Source organism: Paroedura picta, chromosome 6, assembly GCF_049243985.1.
Source record: "Paroedura picta isolate Pp20150507F chromosome 6, Ppicta_v3.0, whole genome shotgun sequence".
Taxonomy (NCBI): Eukaryota; Metazoa; Chordata; class Lepidosauria; order Squamata; family Gekkonidae; genus Paroedura; species Paroedura picta.
This window is the reverse complement of record NC_135374.1, coordinates 29,859,864-29,878,826: the sequence shown is the minus strand read 5'-3', so window position 1 is coordinate 29,878,826 and position 18,963 is coordinate 29,859,864. Positions and strand designations below refer to the sequence as shown.

Genomic DNA, 18,963 nt, shown 5'->3' with positions numbered 1-18,963 from the left:
AGAAACTCTGTTTCATTAAACCTGAAGAAGTGTGCTTGCACATGAAAGCTTATATCTTAATTACAACTTTGTTGGCCTTAAAGGTGCTTCTGGACTCAAATGTTATTCTGCTGCTTCAGATCAACATGGCTACCGAGTTATATATAAATCATGTGTTTTAATACACTCCTATCCTTTGCTGTTATTCCCAGTCAAGCTAATCATGGCCAGTGGGTTGCTTTAGTAGGCATTCATGGCTCACAGACCAGGTGATTGGCTCACAGCTGACCAACATCTTTGAAGATGGTGAGTTTGACTTACAGCCACATTTCTGGGGAAATCCGCAGCATCCTTACTGCAAAACTCACAGTGAACTCATCAACAGAAGCATGTTTCTCATGGAGAGCTGCATCACCTTTGAAAGTCACCTGTTGGCATAACAGTCAGTTCAATCTGCCCTAGGACTGAATGGCCATTGAGAGAAGGGAAGTCCCAGCTTCCTTTATAATCAGTGATGCCATCATATAGCCAGCTTCAATGTCATCTTATTTACTAAGACATCCCTGATTGCCTGGGATAGTCTGTATGTCATTCGATAGCACATCAGCATCATTTGGCATTTGACAGATGCATCCTGCTAGATTTTTATTAAAATCGCACAGAGTTGTGATGCATGCTGAAATGCACCTACTGTTGATTTACAAAAAAGTAATAGACAAACAAAACCCTTCTGTCACTGGATTTAGGGCCCTAATCTCCATATTTGTTCAAGGTCACTGTTTCCATAAAACATGGGCTTCTATTCCAATGATTTGAGGAAGTGGAGAGACATTTCTGTCATCTGTGAGGGAACTGGGTTGAACACCCCTTCCGTCCACTTTAGCAGGTATTTAAGCCTGGCTGTGAAGAGCCTCTTGTGGCGCAGAGTAGTAAGGCAGCAGACATGCTTTCTGAAGCACTGCCCATGAGTCTGGGAGTTCAATCCCAGCAGCCGGCTGAAGGTTGACTCAGCCCTCCATCCTTCCGAGGTCGATAAAATGAGTACTCAGCTTGCTGGGGGGTAAACGGTCATGACTGGGGAAGGGAATGGCAACCACCCCGTATTGAGTCTGCCATGAAAATGCTTGAGGGCATCACCCCAAGGGTCAGACATGACCCAGTGCTTGCACAGGGGATATCTTTACCTTTAACTTTAAGCCTGTCTGTGGCTGGAGGCATAAACACCTCTGCTTGAGTGGAAAGTTCTTGGACTTGTAGCCAGTGAGCCTGAGTGAGCTCTGGATCACTGGATCTGGTACCAGCCCAGGGTGCTGGATAGTTTTGGTTGTTTGTTTGAATTCAATATTGTCTGTTTGTTTGTAAACTTTTACATTTTTGAAAGAGATTTTGAGCTTCCAAATGAGCCTACAGTGACTGGTGTCAACAGACCACGTTTCATTCCGTGACAATATGCACGAGCAAATGTATGAAAAACATGACCTTGAAACAATTTTCAGAGCCGTGTGACTCTCAGTAATAGAAGATGAACTGAAAAAAGGGGAATTAGCCAGATTAAAATAATATAACAATAGCAGACAGCACATTCTGAAATAGCCACCTCACTGAACAAGGAACTTGAGTGCTATTATCTGAAGTTGACTTTTCTGGCTCAAGCCACATTCCTCCAGAAATATGTCAGCCCCAAACATATTTTGAGTGTGATCTTTGTAGCCATGTCACCATGTGTTAACACCAGGGTTGGGTACAAACTGGAGAAATTGAGGTCCATGAAGAAAGAACCATGAACCACCACAAACCTTTCAATTTCCTGAACCAGTTTGCTTGGTGAGGTTTGTGATGTGATAGAATGTGCCCCCCCCCCATGGGCAAGAGACACCAAACTCTTTGTGGAGTTCCAAGAGCATTGTCTCATCTGTCTGGTGTATGTGCTTCACATGTTGAAGGTAGCTCCAGGACTCAAGAGCACTGTCACAGGAACTACCTGTGATATGCCCCCCTAGCTGGTGTTAGGTGGACTCAGGGCTCTGACCCACTTTGTCTCTCTGTTCCCACCTTGCAGTTGGGATTGGCCAATGGGTGCCTCAGTTGAGGACCCACACACTCTTCTCCTCATAGTGAACCCCTGTGTGCCGGGTGTCTGAGACTGAGCTCTAAAGGTGCTTATTGTGTGTAGAAGAAATCTCTCACCTCCTACAGGCCAGGCATCAAACTCATCCTGCCATCCCTCCAGAGCCTGGCTGCAGCACAGCATCTCCACAGCCCCCTCCCCTTGATCAGTAATCCCAGCTCCCTTGTCTCTTCCCCCCCCCCTGTTTGACTGCCAGAAATCCTCATAGTTCTCTTCTCTCTCCCCCTTGACCCATGCACAATAAAAACTGCCAATGGGGAAACCACCCCAACTACATAGGAGTTGGGCATATATATGCTGTTCTACTCTCATAGAGCAGAATGAGAGCTCCCTTAATGGTAACCAGCACTGCCTGTCAAGCTTTGGAGAGCAATGGTGTTTCTAGGGCTGCAGAAATACACCCCCCTTGCTTTGATAATCAACTGATCAGTGTCAGGTGTCTGTGTGGACACCACAACACACCCCACCACAAATGGCTGAACCTCAGAAAGCCCCATGGAGGATTGTGAGAGGCTCTTCAGGCAATATTGTATGAACTTCAGTTTGCAAACCATGGTCCAGGTGATTTTCTTGACATTTTAAGGTCTCTGTGTTGTCCATAGTTAACCCATTGAAATAGGATCCAGGAGATCCAGGTTCAACCTCCCACTCTTGGAAGGGCATGTGGGGATGACACAGTCACTCTCTCTCTCAACCCAATCTACATCATAGAGTTATTGTATGAACAAAATGGAGGAAGGGAGACCAATGTCTGGAGGAAGTGTGAGATTAAAAAGTGTGATAGAAACGCACAGAAATTATCCATGATACATTTGTTCAGTGGAGATGGCTCCTATTTAAACTGCATAGAAGGATACTTATAGAAAACATCATTGAAATGCAGAACTTACATGGATTTTTCAGGACTGGAAGTATCTATGTTTCCTCTCATAGTTTTCAACAGAGAAACAGTGCCAAGCATCTCCCATGAAAGAAAATGTTAACATCATAACCAACACTATATTCACTTTCTGTAAAGCAGAGATAATAGACCACCTTTCCTTACTCAGATGATGAAAGGATAAATACATTGGAGACTGTAAAGTGCTCACAGATGCTATGGTAACGGAAGGCTGACTAACTTCCTCATGCAGATTTTGCATTTCACCAACTAAGGTTACAATCTGAAAACCATTTATTTGCAAGAAGCCTATTGGAATTATTGTGAGAACTATCAAGGCAGCCTGATCAACCAAGTTTCAGTTTATGATCTCATCTAATCTTACATGGAGAAGATGTAAAGTTGCAGGAAATCACACATGGAACAACCCTTTTTGAACTGTCCCTCTTCAGGAACAGAATCACTTCTTCCAGAATAAAATTCTGAATATTGAGAAGAACAGTTTTGTCCAAGTCTGTACCTTGACAAGGTAGCTTTCCACATATAGGGAGGGTGTTTTCATACATTGAATCCATCTGCCTGGAGTAGGAAGTGGTACAGTCCAGCAAGGAATACTATCTCTTATTTCTGCACAAATGAATTATTCCTTTGTGCTGACTCAAACAGGGCTGATACAAATCTGTTTCACCCATTATGCCAGGGAGGATTCTTATGGAGAATGTTCCATAGAGAGCCACAGATGCAGTAGCTCAGTGAAGATGATATAAAAACAAACAACCCGTCTGCTTAATAAAAATACCAGTTAACCTGGAGTTGCATCTCTTCAGAATCAGCAGATTTAAGGAATCATTTATTTAAGAGCTCTCCTATGTGAACATGACCAACATAATTAACATGTGCAAGGGAAGGCTGACATATATGTTCTCCTGTAGACATGTTTTGTGCTGTCAGAGTCCCATGACGTCTATATCACATGCTCTCCTTAGTCAAATTGGCTTAACTTTGATAAAGGGATAGAGAAGTACAATAAAGAAGGACAAGTTGCAGAAGCAGTTACTGCTAGGCTATTAGGCCAGGATCCAGACTCAGCTGAGCATCTCCCACCAGCAGCATTGTATACTGAATTTTAATTGGTACACGTGCTGAATTTCAATGGCTGAACCACTTTAGGAGTCAATTTTTGGATTAAAAACAGGACAAAACATTATTAATCAATTTACTGTGCCGTAATCTCTTCCTCACCTCCCAGAACTACCCACAGAGTCCAAGCAGATTGTAAATGCCACCAACAGAGACTGGGCTGTTTCGGTTTGACTCCTGCTTTCCATTTAATGGCAGTGTATGAGTGGCAATAACTAGATGTTATAAGTTGGCAGTCACAATGATTTGAAGAATTATTTATTGTTTCACTTTTGGGGTGAGGGCAAGTAGCATAACAGCAATTTAACATGTGGACATAGCAGGTTTGCAATCCACTGATTAATAAGTAACACTTAAGTGTTATAGCACCAATTAAATGTCTTGTGAGGGAAAGCAGGAAGAGGTAAGATGACCTTTTTGCATACATCCATGTAAATAGTTGCTGTCTGGGCTGCAGAATCTCAAACTCTTCATGTCCTCAGAGTATTATGCATGGCAGGAAACCTTGCAAAAAGTCTGCCTCAAAAGATGTTGTTTTTATTTCTATGAAACCCAACATCTTTCTGATTCTGTATGGTACTCCCTCAGTGTAGTATTTAAAACTAGATTTGCAATGACTTTTCTTTTGTGACGATACTGAGGATACTCTTTTTCATGCATTAATGCTAGCATGTTGGTCTCCCCCTGTGACAGCCCCTTTTCTGTTTGCAGTCCTTCGTCCACCAATGGGAGCTTGTGGTGCCTGCTGCTGATTCTCTGTCTCTGTCAGTGATCATGTGAACACACCATTTGCCCTGGCTACCAAGCCAACTGTATTGTCATGTAAATTGGGATTACTCCTCTGTAGTATGCATGGCATTTCCTGCCACAACCTTCTGGGAATGCTCCTAAGACTACAAAATTCTGCCTATGATCATTGGCCATGGCGGGGGTGGGGGGGCATTTGAAAGTTTATCAGGCTGGTGAAGTAGAGGGGTTTGAAATGCTGGTTCCATCTTGTACAAGAATGAGAAAACAGGGCTGCTTCAGGCTATGGGCAGAGGTGCCTGTATTGGGATCACCAGTGATTTAAAAAAAACTTTCATGGGGGAAGGGATGGTATGGTTTGGGGTTTAAGTTTGCATGGGAAACTGTGGTTTGCTATAGTCCATCCTGGCCACTCTCTACAAGGAACAGTATACCTTAGAGGGGGAAAGGTGGTAGTTTGGCATCGAGAAGTCTGTGTATCCCCATGGGAAAGTCTCTGTGTCCATGAACTACAGTTCCCATGAGGCCCTGCCAGCAGCACATGGCAGGGTGGCAGTCTGGTGACACTGTAGTACAATGGAGGCAGTTTCACCTTTCAAATGTATAATTGGTGTCCAAAAAGCAATGCAGTATCAGAGCACATGCATAAACAGGAATGTTTAAAAAACATTTTTAAAAGGGATGATTTAAAAGGATCAGCTAACTGACTGCAGATAATAGCCCCTCCTCACCACCACAAGATCTGCTCATCATTTCTGAGCAGAAAACCTTACAATTTCCACAAACGTATAACTATCACCAATCATGGTGGGATGAGGAGGTATGAATAGAAGGAAAACAAACTCCATGGGCATCTCAAGGGGTCCAAACAGATGACAATCAATTGAATCCAAACAGATGACTGTCAAATGAGATCTAGCCCACCACCAGCTTTTGTTAAGATTACTATTTTTCTCTAGACAGGGTAGCTATCCTATGAGAAACTACCAACAGGCAGAAATGAATAGTTAATTCTAACCAGCCCTTGAACAGCCTGCCTGGAAGAGCACTGTTGGTTGTCATCTACTTGTTCAGAACTTATTTTCTCAAAAGGATAAAAAGTCTGTAAGTAAGATACATATGTGGCCTCTTGGGTATTGTCTAGAACAGTGGTCCACAACCTTTCTGAGGCTGGGGACCGGCAGGGCAACTGCCCCGCCCGCGCATCGCGCATGCGCAGTGTGCGGTGCGGTCCTGATTCCCTCTCCCTGCCCTTCCGCAGTAAGAAGCTTCCCGGGCTGCAAGCTTGCGGCCTGGGAAGTTTTTTACTGCGGGGGGGGGGCGGGGAGAGGGAGCCGCAGCCCGGCGCCATGGCCTTCGTGGCCCGGCACCGGGCCGCAGCCCGCAGGTTGGGGACCACTGGTCTAGAAGGTACTTCCTGCATTTCTGCGTGATACTAAAGAATTGGATACAAATATATAGGACTATTTAAGGAAGGCAGAATATTGCTGTGTCCCTTACACAGCATCATTAGACCGTTGTGCCATGGCCTTGTGTCTATGGGGTCCGGCTGAAACATCTCATATTTAGCATATCCTGAATCAGTTTTGAATAGAGTCATGCAGCCTTCATCACAGCATATGGAAAGGAAAGGGCTTTGGCTTGATGATGACACAGAAAGAATTGTATGATGAAGGGTACTCCGAAGAGCTCTATGAAGCATGAAAGACATTTGCCAGATTCTTCATATTTACTACATGGCCTGCCTACAAACATTAACAAAATGACATAGTTGTACAAGTGCTATATGTGAACATAATCATAGAATCATAGAGTTGGAAGGGGCCATACATGCCATCTAGTCCAACCCCCTGCTCAACGCAGGATTAGCCATAAGCATCCTAAAGCATCCAAGAATAGTGTGTATCCAACCTTTGCTTGAAGACTTCCAGTGAGGGGGCGCTCACCACCTCCTTAGGCAGCCTATTCCACTGCTGAACTACTCTGACTGTGAAAAACTTTTTCCTGATATCTAGCCTATATCGTTGTACTTGAAGTTTAAACCCATTACTGCGTGTCCTCTCCTCTGCAGCCAGCAGAAACAGCATCCTGCCCTCCTCCAAGTGACAACCTTTCAAATACTTAAAGAGGGCTATCATGTCCCCTCTCAACCTCCTTTTCTCCAGGCTGAACATTCCCAAGTCCCTCAACCTATCTTCATAGGGCTTGGTCCCTTGGCCCCAGATCATCTTCGTCGCTCTCCTCTGTACCCTTTCAATTTTATCGATGTCCTTCTTGAAGTGAGGCCTCCAGAACTGCACACAGTACTCCAGGTGTGGTCTGACCAGTGCCGTATAAATTGGGACTATGACATCTTGTGATTTTGATGTGATGCCTCTGTTGATACAGCCCAAAATGGCATTTGCCTTTTTTACCGCTGCATCACACTGCCTGCTCATGTTTAGTTTACAATCCACAAGTACCCCAAGGTCTCGTTCACACACAGTGCTACCTAGAAGCGTATCCCCCATCCAGTAGGCATGCTTTTCATTTTTCTGACCCAGATGCAGAACTTTACACTTATCTTTATTAAATTGCATCTTGTTCTCATTTGCCCATTTTTCCATTGTGTTCAGATCTCGTTGAACTCTGTCTCTATCATCCGGAGTATTTGCCAGTCCTCCCAATTTGGTGTCATCTGCAAACTTGATGAGTAGTCCCTCCACCCCCTCATCTAGATCATTAATAAATATGTTAAAAAGTACCGGGCCGAGCACCGAACCCTGAGGTACCCCGCCACTCACCTCTCTCCAGTCTGATGAAACACCATTGACAACAACTCTTTGAGTGCGGTTCTCTAACCAATTCCCTATCCACCTAACGATCTGAAAATCCAGATTGCAGTCCTTCAACTTATCCATCAGAACATCATGGGGAACCTTGTCAAAAGCTTTACTAAAATCCAAATAAATGACATCAACCAAATTTCCCCGATCCAGCAAACCTGTTACTTGGTCAAAAAAGGAAACTAGGTTGGTCTGGCAGGACCTGTTGGGGACAAATCCATGCTGACTTCCTTGGATCACCAAATTGTCCTCCAGATGTTTGCAGATTGCTCCCTTTAATATCTGCTCCATTATCTTCCCCACAACAGAGGTCAGACTCACTGGTCTGTAGTTTCCCGGGTCATCCTTCCTCCCTTTTTTGAAGATCGGAATAACGTTTGCTCTTTTCCAGTCCTCCGGGACATCTCCAGTCCTTAAAGAGGTTCCGAAGATGATGGACAAGGGCTGTGCAAGTTCTCTGGAAAGTTCTTTGAGTACTCTCGGGTGCATTTCATCTGGACCAGGGGATTTGAACTCATCCAGTGCAGCTAAATGCCTCTCGACAACCTCTCTATCCATGTTAACCTGCCACCCAGACACTATCCTTTGGCTACAGCCATCTCTAGATGTGCCTAAACACTTTGACCTGTGGGAAAAAACAGATGTAAAATAGGCACTAAGCCTTTCTGCTTTCTCTGCATCTTTCGTTAGAGTTTGTCCATCCGCACCCAACAGCGGGCCTATTGCCTCCTTTACTTTACATTTGCTCCTCACGTAACTGAAAAATCTTTTCTTGTTACAATGGGCTTCCCTGGCCAATCTTAGCTCACTCTCAGCTTTGGCCTTTCTGATGATTGATCTACAGTGCCTAGTAACCTGTAGGTACTCTTCTTTAGAGCTCTGTCCTTCCCTCCATTTCCTGAACATTTTCCTTTTCTTTCTTAGTTCCTCTTGAAGTTCTCTGTTCATCCAAATAGGCTTCTTAGAGCTCCTGCAGTGTTTTCGTATTTCTGGAATAGTCATTGATTGAGCATGCAATAGCTCTTGTTTGAGTAGCGCCCACCCTTCACATGCTCCCTTCCCTTCCAGCATTCTCGTCCATGGTATGACACTCATCATGTCTCTGAGTTTATTAAAGTTTGCCCTACGAAAATCCAACATCCGCGTCTGGCTACAAGCTTCCTTGGCTCCCCATCTCAAAAGGAATTCTATGAGGACATGGTCACTTCCCCCTAGGGTCCCCACCTCCTTCACCTCATCCACCAACTCTTGCCTGTTGGTCAGTATTAAGTCCAGTATGGCTGAACCTCTTGTGGGTTCATCTACCATTTGATAAATAAAATTGTCAGCCAGGCAGGTCAGAAACTTGCATGACTGAGGACGCTTCCCAGAGTTTGTTTCCCAGCACACATCTGGGAAATTGAAGTCACCCATGATGACAAGGTCCTGCCGTTTGGATATTTTCTCAAGCTGCTCACAAAGTGCAGCATCCACATCCTCTCGTTGGTCAGGCGGTCGGTAGCAGACATCAACCACCACACTGTTTGTTTTCCCCTCGCTTATTTTCACCCAGATGCTTTCTACTGTAGATATGCTCTCCTTCACTAGAATTTCCTGACAGGTAAGCCCTTTCTTCACATACAGTGCCACTCCTCCACCTCTTCGATCTATTCTGTTTTTTCTGAACAGTTCATATCCATCCACCATTACATTCCAGTCATGAGAATCATTCCACCAAGTTTCTGTGATGCCTACTAGATCATACCTTTCCATCAGCATGAGAAGTTCCAGCTCTTCCTTTTTATTGCCCATGCTTCGGCCGTTAGTATAAAGACATCTGAATCCTTTTACTTTTGGTTCCCTATGAGCTGGCCTTGCCGGTTGGGCTGCCTCCGATCGTTTTCCTTCCATACACTCCCTATGTTGATCGTCTCCTTCCCCTAGTGGCTTTAGTTTAAAGCTCTCCTAATGAATCTCCCCAGGTTCCTGCCAAACACATTCTTCCCCAGTTTCGATAAGTGCAGTCCATCAGGTGCTAGTAGGCCTTCCTCAAGAAAGCCTATCCCATGGTCCCAGAAACCAAATCTCTCCTGCCGGCACCAACTACGCAGCCAGTGATTCACCTCCATTATCTTCCTCTCCCGACGCATTCCTCTTCCCTTGACAGGCAAGATTGAAGAGAATACCACTTGTGCCCCCATTTGCTTGAGCTTCCTCCCCAGATCTTGATAGTCTTTTTTAATAGGAGCAATGGTATTCAGGGACATGTCATTCGTTCCCACATGGACCATCACAAATGGGTAGCGATCCGTAGATTTGAGGAGTTTGGGCAGCCGTTCTGAAACATCTTTAATTTTCGCCCCTGGCAAGCAACACACCTCTCGGGTTAGGGGGTTGGGCCCAGCCACATGGCGATCCATTCCTCTTAGCAGGGAGTCTCCAATTACCAGTACTCTCCTTTTTTTTTTCTTCTCAACTCCATTTCCTTCTGTCCCCGTGGCCTCTTCCCTTTGTCTTAGAGTTTGTTTTGGGACCTCTTCCCTTGTTGACCCTTGCACCTCCTCTGCAAGGGCCTGAAATCTATTCTGGAGCTCCAAAGGCCCCGAGAACTGTCTCGCCCTTCGCCGTTCAGTTTTTTTCCGAACTGCCTGCAGAGGCTCCCTATTGTGGTCAATCTCCTTGTCCTCTTCAGGACTGGTTGTATTCTCTTTATTCTCTTTATTCCATGTTGCAGAGCTCTGGACTACGAACTTCTCCCCTTTCTTACTTTGGGTCAGAGTAATAATTCTGTTTTCTAGTGCCCTAATCTTTTCCTCCAAAAGTCTTACCAGCTTACACTTGGGGCAGCTGTAGTCCATCTTGTCTTCTGGGAGGAAGGCAATCATGTCACACTCACTGCAGATGATGGGATGAGTGTCCTGGAGGTCCATTGTAATGTCTAGGCAGTGGAAGTACTAGGCAAATATAATCTACTGATATAATCTACTGATTCTAATTGCTCGGCCAAGAGCCCAAAGGCTCGCGCCTCTGGTGAGGAGTAGCCCTTTTTAATCCTCCCAACAATTACCTTGCAATCACCTCACCCAGGCAGCACAATAGCCTCACCTGGTCAGCAGCAACTCTCCCCAGTAGCTCTCTCCACGTGCTCTCAGTTGTCTGAGCCCTGCCTCTGGCGAGGAGCAGCCCTTTTTAAGCCTCCCAAAAATTACCCAGCAATCACCTCACCCAGGCAGCACAATAGCCTCACCTGGTCAGCAGCAACTCTCCCCAGTAGCTCTCTCCACGTGCTCTCAGTTGTCTGAGCTCATAAGACAATATGAATAGCAGGGAAGCACAATGGAACATGCTCATCCCCAAAATGTTGGCTGTCCACCTATCTTCATGTGTTTATCATTATTTGGGGTCATGATCAGACCATTGCTCAGTGGTAGAACATCTGCTTGGCTTGCAGACAGTCCCAGGTTCAGTCTCCAGTATTTCCAGAATCTGGTCAAAGACTATTCCAGTTTGAGTAACAAATGCTTTTTTTATGAAGTAAGAAGGATCTGATTTAATATAAGGTGGTTCCATGTGCTCATGGGTTCATGGTAGGTAACACTGCTTTGCATTCCCAGTCATAAAGATGGATCCTATGTGTGTAGCTTTTATGTACATAGGTGAAGTACCCACATGACTATGTTAATGGTACAAAAGTAGTCAGCATCTCTTACAGGGAGCACCAAAAGCCAGTGAGACAGAGCATTGCTCTTCTTTCTAATCTGCTAGGTGTTGTTTCCTTGTTTGTCCCCAGAATGCAATGCTCAGGCTGACTACCTTCTTCTTCCCACTCTCATGTCCCTGTCAGCCATTTTGCTAGCAGCTCAATACTTCTCTCTCTACCCAGTACTGTACATTCTTCAACAAATACTTCTTGGATGCCTCACAACACATTCATTTATGGACACTCCCTCTTACGTCTTAGTTGGAGATGGCTTCTTCCCATTTTCAACCCTGCTCCCCTTTCCTGTGTGTTGCCCTGACCTCCTGCATATCATGCATTCTAGGCTAGATTGTAACCTGCATCATTCTCATAGTTGCTCTGCGTCTGTATGGTTTTTGAAACACTGCTGGACTCCCTCTAGCCTAAACAATATACCAGGCCTGTTTGGACACAGGAATTACACTTTCCCGATCAATACTTTGTTAACCAAGTAAATAGTTATGTGGGTGACATTCTTCTTCAATGTGAGTGGTGAGTGGAGTAGTTTGTGTGTGGGGTGTGTGTGTGTGTGGGGGTAGATTTTTGTTGGATTCAAATGGCAATAATTAAAGGCAAAACACTAAAGCACAAAGTTGAAGGAGAGCAAGGCCCAGCAGGGAAAAAAGCTGAAGATCAAACCAATAAATGTTATGGAAGTAATCAATGTTCCTGGTTCCTGAAGCTTTCATGTGAAAGACCAAACAGGTATGTTATTGATAGAACGACACAAATGGAAGTCTTCTGTTGTCTCTGTCTCATCCAGATACCATTGATTAGCCAATTTCACTCATTTACAGAGATGCAGAAATCAAAGCTTGGAAGCATTTTATGTGCTAAATGGGAGCCACATCTTTCTCTCTGTATAGCATATATTGGAGATGATTGTTTTCAACTGTGTGAATACTGGTGCTAATTTTATACTGGCATTGAAATGTACACTTATTGTTTGCAATTTTGGTTCTAAATATTTTAATCCTTGGAGCTCTTGATGCAGTGTGGTGCCTGCGCATATATTTTTTTGTTATTATCATTCACATAAAAGCTAAGAAGGAGCCATGAGGCTTAACACATAAACCTACAAAACATGGCATAATTACAGTTTTTGCATTATTATTTTTTTAGCTCCTTAATGGTTCTCAGACCAGAAGATAAATAAAAGCTGAATCTGAAAATATGTGTTTGTTTTAAAGGTAGAAATACACATTACCAACACGTGGCTGGAAAGACAGTAAGGAGAGGCACCTCATTGTCAGATGCAGCTGTTGGCCAGGAAGAGAGTAACTCTCTGCCCACCTTCTAATTGCCACCTTGCAAGATGCCACCATCATGTAATCTCCGAAAGGTTGGCCTCCAGCTGGGCTCAAACACAAGGACTCTCCCAAGCTTGATGGGAACAAATCTCACAGTAGTGCATATAGTCTTCTCCATTTTATCCCTGCATCATTTGTTAGTCGCATGGAGGAGAGAACATGACAGGCCCACAACCACCTAGTAATCTCAATGACTATGAAGAGTTCAGAAAGCCAGTCTGGTGTAGTGGTTAAGAGTGGCAGCCTCTAATCTGGCAAGTTGGGTTTGATGCCTTGCTCTTCCACATGTAGCCAGCTGGGTGACCTTGGGCTACTCACAGTCCTGTTAGAATTGCTCTCACAGAGCAATCCTGTCAGAGCTCTCTGAGCCCCTCACTGGGTGTCTGTTGTGGGGAGAGGAAGGAAAGGCATTTATAAAGCAGTGAAAACCGGGGTATAAAAACCAACTCTTCTTCCCTGATCCGAGACTGACACTCAAAACTTGACACTGACTCCAGTTCTCACTGGTTACAATGGCAACTATGGAACTGGGAACACACCTCTGCTGAGATCACATAGGATTTCATCTTAAAACAAGCTTGACTCTCAACATCCTGGTGTTGGAAATATGTTCCAGGTAACCTTTCACCCCTCACTCCTGCCTAATTTTCCTCAAAGATGCCTGGCCATTGTTGCTTCTGAAGACTCATAGAGAAATGCGTTTGAGATGTACAGCTAAGCTGCATGCTTTAGTGCTTTCCTTCTTACAATAAAAACCAATCTTGAAGAAAAGCCAGAAAGCTCAGATTTTTCATGTGAACATCACACAACTTGAAGCCGTCTTACAAGTGGCCCCATCACTTTTACTTCCTTCATTTACCCTGGTCCTTTGGTAAACAGGATTCCACTAACTACTCCTGTCACTACAAATGCTCATATAAAGCTCTTTCTCCAACGCAGTCATTGTTATTACCGATAAGGATGCTCTTTGTATTCACAAGACTGGGACAGTTTCCAAAAAGGAGAGCCTATTAATAATAAGAAAGGCCTGTATACTTCAGAATCATCAACAGTTTCTGTATTTTCTTGCAAAAGTAACTGAATTAAGACTCTACCCATCAGAGAAATCATGCAACAAGGTCTTGATACTTAACACATTATTTTCTCTATAGATACAAAAGACACGGCAATCAACATATAATTAACCCAGGGTACTTGTTGCTAGATGATATTGTAGAGGAGAATAGCTAAGTGAGATTCGGGAAAGGATTAAGCTTTACAGGAATTGCATCTGTAGCCACATGAGATGAGATAAAGCCATGGGATTTATTAGGCTCCCATATTTATTTTCAAATTTATATCCTTCCTCTCTTGACAAATGTCACCTCCAGGTGGCTTCCAGAATAAAACCATAAAAACAGAGTAAACTCCTAAAATCCCATTAAACATTAGAAGAACAATATCCCCAATATCAACAATAATAAAGATGGTGGTATGGGCTCAACAATATTCCATCCAATCCAATTTAGCTAATCCCAACCAGGACCAGGAGCATGGTCCCAGTGATGAAGACTGGGCTTTGATCTTCCATGTTCTATGAGGGAATGCCTAGGATAGGGCAAGACTCCCTGTTCATAACTCCGATCATCCCCCTAGCCTCAACCAAATGCCCAGCGGAAGAGCTCCATCTTGCAGGCCCTGTGAAACCTAGGTATTTCCGTCAAGGCCCTTAGCTCTTCTGGGAGCTCATTCCACTAGGTTGGGGCCAGGGCCAAAAAGGCCCTGACCCTGGTCGAGACTAGGCATATCTCCCAGGGGCCTGGGACAGCCAGCAAATTCCTACCCACAGAGTGTAAGCCCTGCAAGGGGCATAGGCATATAAGTGGTCAGATAGGTAGGACCCAGGCTACACAAAGCCATGAAGGTCGAAACCAGAACCTTGAACTTGATCTGGAAGCAGATGGGCAGCCAATGTAGCTGACTCAACACTGGCTGAATGTGGGTCCTCCATGATGTCCTAGTAAGGACCCTGGCAGCCGCATTCTTCACCAGCTGCAGTTTCTGGGTCAAAGACAAGGGTAGGCCCACGTAGAGTGAGTTACAGAAGTCTAATCTGGAAGTGACTATTGCATGGATTACATGGATCACTGTGGCCAAGTGGTCTGAGGGCAGGTCTGAGGGCACTAGTAGCTGTGGCGCAGATGGAAAAATGCTTTCTGGACTACCTTAGTGATCTGAGCCTCCATGGAAAGTGAGGCATCCAAGATCACCCCCAAATTCCTGGTGGACATCAGCAGAAGGGCATGACTTTGCTGCAGATAGCGATATGATCCCATCTTCTCACTATGATGAAATGTCAACCATGAAATGTCCTGGCCTCCAGGAGGGACCTGGGAATCTCTCGGAATTACAGCTCATCTATAGACTACAGAGATCAATTCCTCTGGAGAAAATACATGCTTTGAATGGTAGGCTCTATGTTACCCAAATTAAACATTTAAATGAGGATTTTAGCTAGTGATAGGGGTAAGAATAGGATCTCTACCAGTATATACCAGGGTATTTCCTTTTAGAAACTCTCAAATGAACCAGATTGGAATACCTGAAAGTAGTTTTATTAGTAAAGGAGTTTTAAAAGGTAATTTACAAACTTGCACATCAAAAACAACTGAAACAAGAATTCACACTACAGAAAACAGAGTTGAATGGGAAAAAGAGAGGGTGTACAGAGGAGTAAAAAAGGTAAAGGTAAAGGTATCCCCTGTGCAAGCACCGAGTCATGTCTGACCCTTGGGGTGACGCCCTCCAGCGTTTTCTTGGCAGACTCAATACGGGGTGGTTTGCCAGTGCCTTCCCCAGTCATTACCGTTTACCCCCCAGCAAGCTGGGTACTCATTTTACCGACCTCGGAAGGATGGAAGGCTGAGTCAACCTTGAGCCGGCTGCTGGGATTGAACTCCCAGCCTCATGGGCAAAGCTTTCAGACGGCTGCCTTACCACTCTGCACCACAAGAGGCTCCTACAGAGGAGTAATAGATACTATCATTATGTGAAGAGGGATGGTCTGCAGGTCCAATGAAATGTCCAGCATCTTAGAGAAGAAATGGAGTAACCTACAAGTAAGCTGGTGGTATATGAAGGATATTCAAAGAACACACAGAGATGGGTCCTGGTGTTCTGCTTAAATAGGAGAATTGTAACCTCAAGCAAAGGATTGGCACACTAGCCCCTAGAACAATATCCTTGATGTGTTTTCTGGGTCTGACAAAGAGACTGGAAGGCAGGTGATGGGTCTATTCAGAATGAAGACAAAACTGAGGATGGAACATTGGAAGTTTCCCAGGAACCAAAACAAGAACCTTGATGGTTCTAGTTGGTTTTTACCTTTTAAATGGTAGCAAACCTACTGTTCCCTACAATACATCCAGCCTTTTTTTTCCTTTGACAGCGCAATGATTTTATAACACTACCGCATATGTAAAAAAAGGAGGTTCCAACGCTGATGAAGGCACATGAGGGCACATGGAGCATGTTTCATAATTACCGAGTAATACTGTTACAAAACGGTATATCCAGTTAGATGATCGTGAATGAAATACTATTTTCATTAGGAAGTTGTGGGAATTTTCACCAGCCTTTGTTGGTGATTAAGGAGGAGTAGAGGACCTTTGAAATGGTGGCAACTGTGCTGTTCCCCCCCCCCCAATACATCCAGCCTTGTTTTGCAATGTTCTAACATGACTGCATGTGCAAAAAAGAGAGGCTCCATTGCTCATGGAGTACATGATGACACAGTTAGCATGCTTCATAATTACCGAATAACAGTAACATGAATTGGTGTATCCAGTTTGACGATCACCAGCCATTTTCTTTGTTGGCACCTAAGGAGGAGCGGGGGCCCTTTGATATGGCAGCAACCATGTTGTTATGACACATGTGCAAAAACAGAGAGGGGGTTCTGTTGCTGGTGATGTGCACAGCTGCACAGTCTCTTTTTGAAGGAAATGCAAAAGACATGGGGAGAGTTGGATCTGAATTCACGAAAAAGTCCCCCAAATAAATGCTGGTTTGTGGAAGGGCTGCTACAATGTCAGAGCATCAGCTGGGGATACACCTCCCTGAGAAACAGCAGCAACACTGAGGTGCGGAAAAGGTCTTTGTGTTTTTCTCTTCTAGCTTCCTAGTTTGTTTGTACATGTCCAAAAATTTAAAAATCTCCTTTGAACTTAGGTCTCTGCAGACTCACGTCCGCCTTCCTCTTGAATCCCATGGCTCCCATTTTCATTAGCCTGGAGACAGGTGACTTTGCAGAAGAGGGGGGAGGTGTAGGTACACACGGGTACATCCAGATGCGCAAGCAGCATCCCTGCCTTCTCCCTTCTGGGCTGGGCAAAGATGATATTTGGAGTGTTTAGCACAACATGCTGTGATGGTAATGTAAAGGCGGGAGGTGTGTCCTTCGTGTGCAAATCTAATTAATAGCAAACAAATTTGCTCCGAGGCAGGGGATGTGTCGAAGGAATTCACTTAAAAGCTAGTAGGGCTTAGTGATTGCCACAAGGTGGCAGCACCCGGTCAGGCTAATAACTCCCTGCTTGAGATTTGTAAATGGGACGCTAGTGGAAGCAAGGTATTGTGGAAACCAATAACTAGATTGTTGATAGCCATAACACAGCTTGGATCAGGTATGCAAAAGTCAAAAGTGACCCTGCCAAAAGGACTTCCATACTTCTTCCATACTTCCAGCTTCTTTAATATTTTAAAGGGACAAACTCAGTAGTCAAATAGCTTTTCATTCCGAGCTTTGATTTAGTAAAGAGTTGGGCCTGATCTCTATGAAGGGTTTTGGTATTAATCACTAGTGGCATGCCCCTTAAACCTGTCCTCTTCAAGGTACATAACATCCTCTCTGTCCCACCCAGCAAGCCAGATCTAAATTCCTTGCAAGGCTACATGGCCCTCTGGCATCAGAAAATGAAATTCCAAGAGCTGATCCAGGTGTACTTTAAAAAATGATGGCTTTATGGAACAATGAATCATACAGGTTGCAGAGAATCCCCTCTGTTATTTATTTTGGCATTATATTCCACTCATTTCATGCTTTCTTTGTACTTTCAGGGCACATCAAATATGGTATCGACAACACACAAGGGGGCATGATGCTGGAACATATCTGGATGCCCTCAAACCTATATTTCACAGGCTTGCCTTTACTAGCACTGGGAACTGATCTACCCAGTGCTAGAAGCAAGAATGCTCCCCACAGCTATTCTCACTAAAAGGCACCATCTGATCCAAGTCAATTTTGCATGACTTTCAAGTGACACCCTAAGCACAGTTACCTTCTAAGCCGACGGATTTAGAAGGAGTTAGAAGGATATAACTCTGCTGTAATGCTCCGCTGTTTGACCTGCTGATCCCCACAATGCCCGAGAGGTTGACTGAGACAAAATTTGCATGTCCTACTGGCTCCTCCCACTACAGACCTTCTTCAGGGTCCTCTAGCTGTAAAAAATCAGCAAGAGTGGCAGGATATGAGCTTGCATGAGTCACTGCTCATAAAAGCTAATGACCTGTCACAAATGTTGTTAGTCCTTAAGGTGCTACTGGACTGTTACTCTTTTTTACTGCTGCAGACCGTCTGACACAGCTACCCCTTGAGCGATTCTCAGGCTGCCCTAGTGCCCAGGTGTGGCAGTTGGTAGAGATCAGTGGAAGGAAGGACGCAGGGGTATTCTATTCCACTGATGGAAATTTTAGTCTGATATATGCTGAGTACAGTACAATTTAATGCAAAATTAAATCAATAAAACCAACACATCAAACAATACTCTAAACCAACCTTTTCCCAACCTTTTGACTGTGAAGGAGCCCCTGAAATAAATTCTCAAGCTTCAAGGACCCCCAGTATTGATGTCAGCTGGCCACGCCTCCCTGTCACCCCCCAGAAGTGACATGTCATCAGAAGTGGCATCACCACCTCCCCCCACCTTTGCTACTATTATGGTGGCTGTGCTTTATGTTGACTTGAAAGAATGGCAGGAGCTAAGAAGACAGTCCAGACCACCCCATACCACAACACTACACAACAGCATATAGGTCTACCAAATATCTCACACAGTTGTGGAATGTCTCATCAGCAGCCTCCATTCCCTCCAGGAGGGCAGCAGAGGAAAACTGGGGAAACAGTGCTGCCCCAACATGATGATGTCACTTCCAGGTTTACACTGGAAGTGATATCATAGCTTCAGAGCAAA

General features: G+C 44.5%; 1 protein-coding gene across 1 annotated transcript in view; it reads right to left on the bottom strand.

Annotated features, from left to right (window-relative positions):
* The window catches only part of LSAMP (limbic system associated membrane protein), a 1,850,461-nt gene that overhangs the window by 855,580 nt on the left and 975,918 nt on the right, over positions 1 to 18,963 (bottom strand). The gene's annotated exons all lie outside the window — the stretch shown is intronic.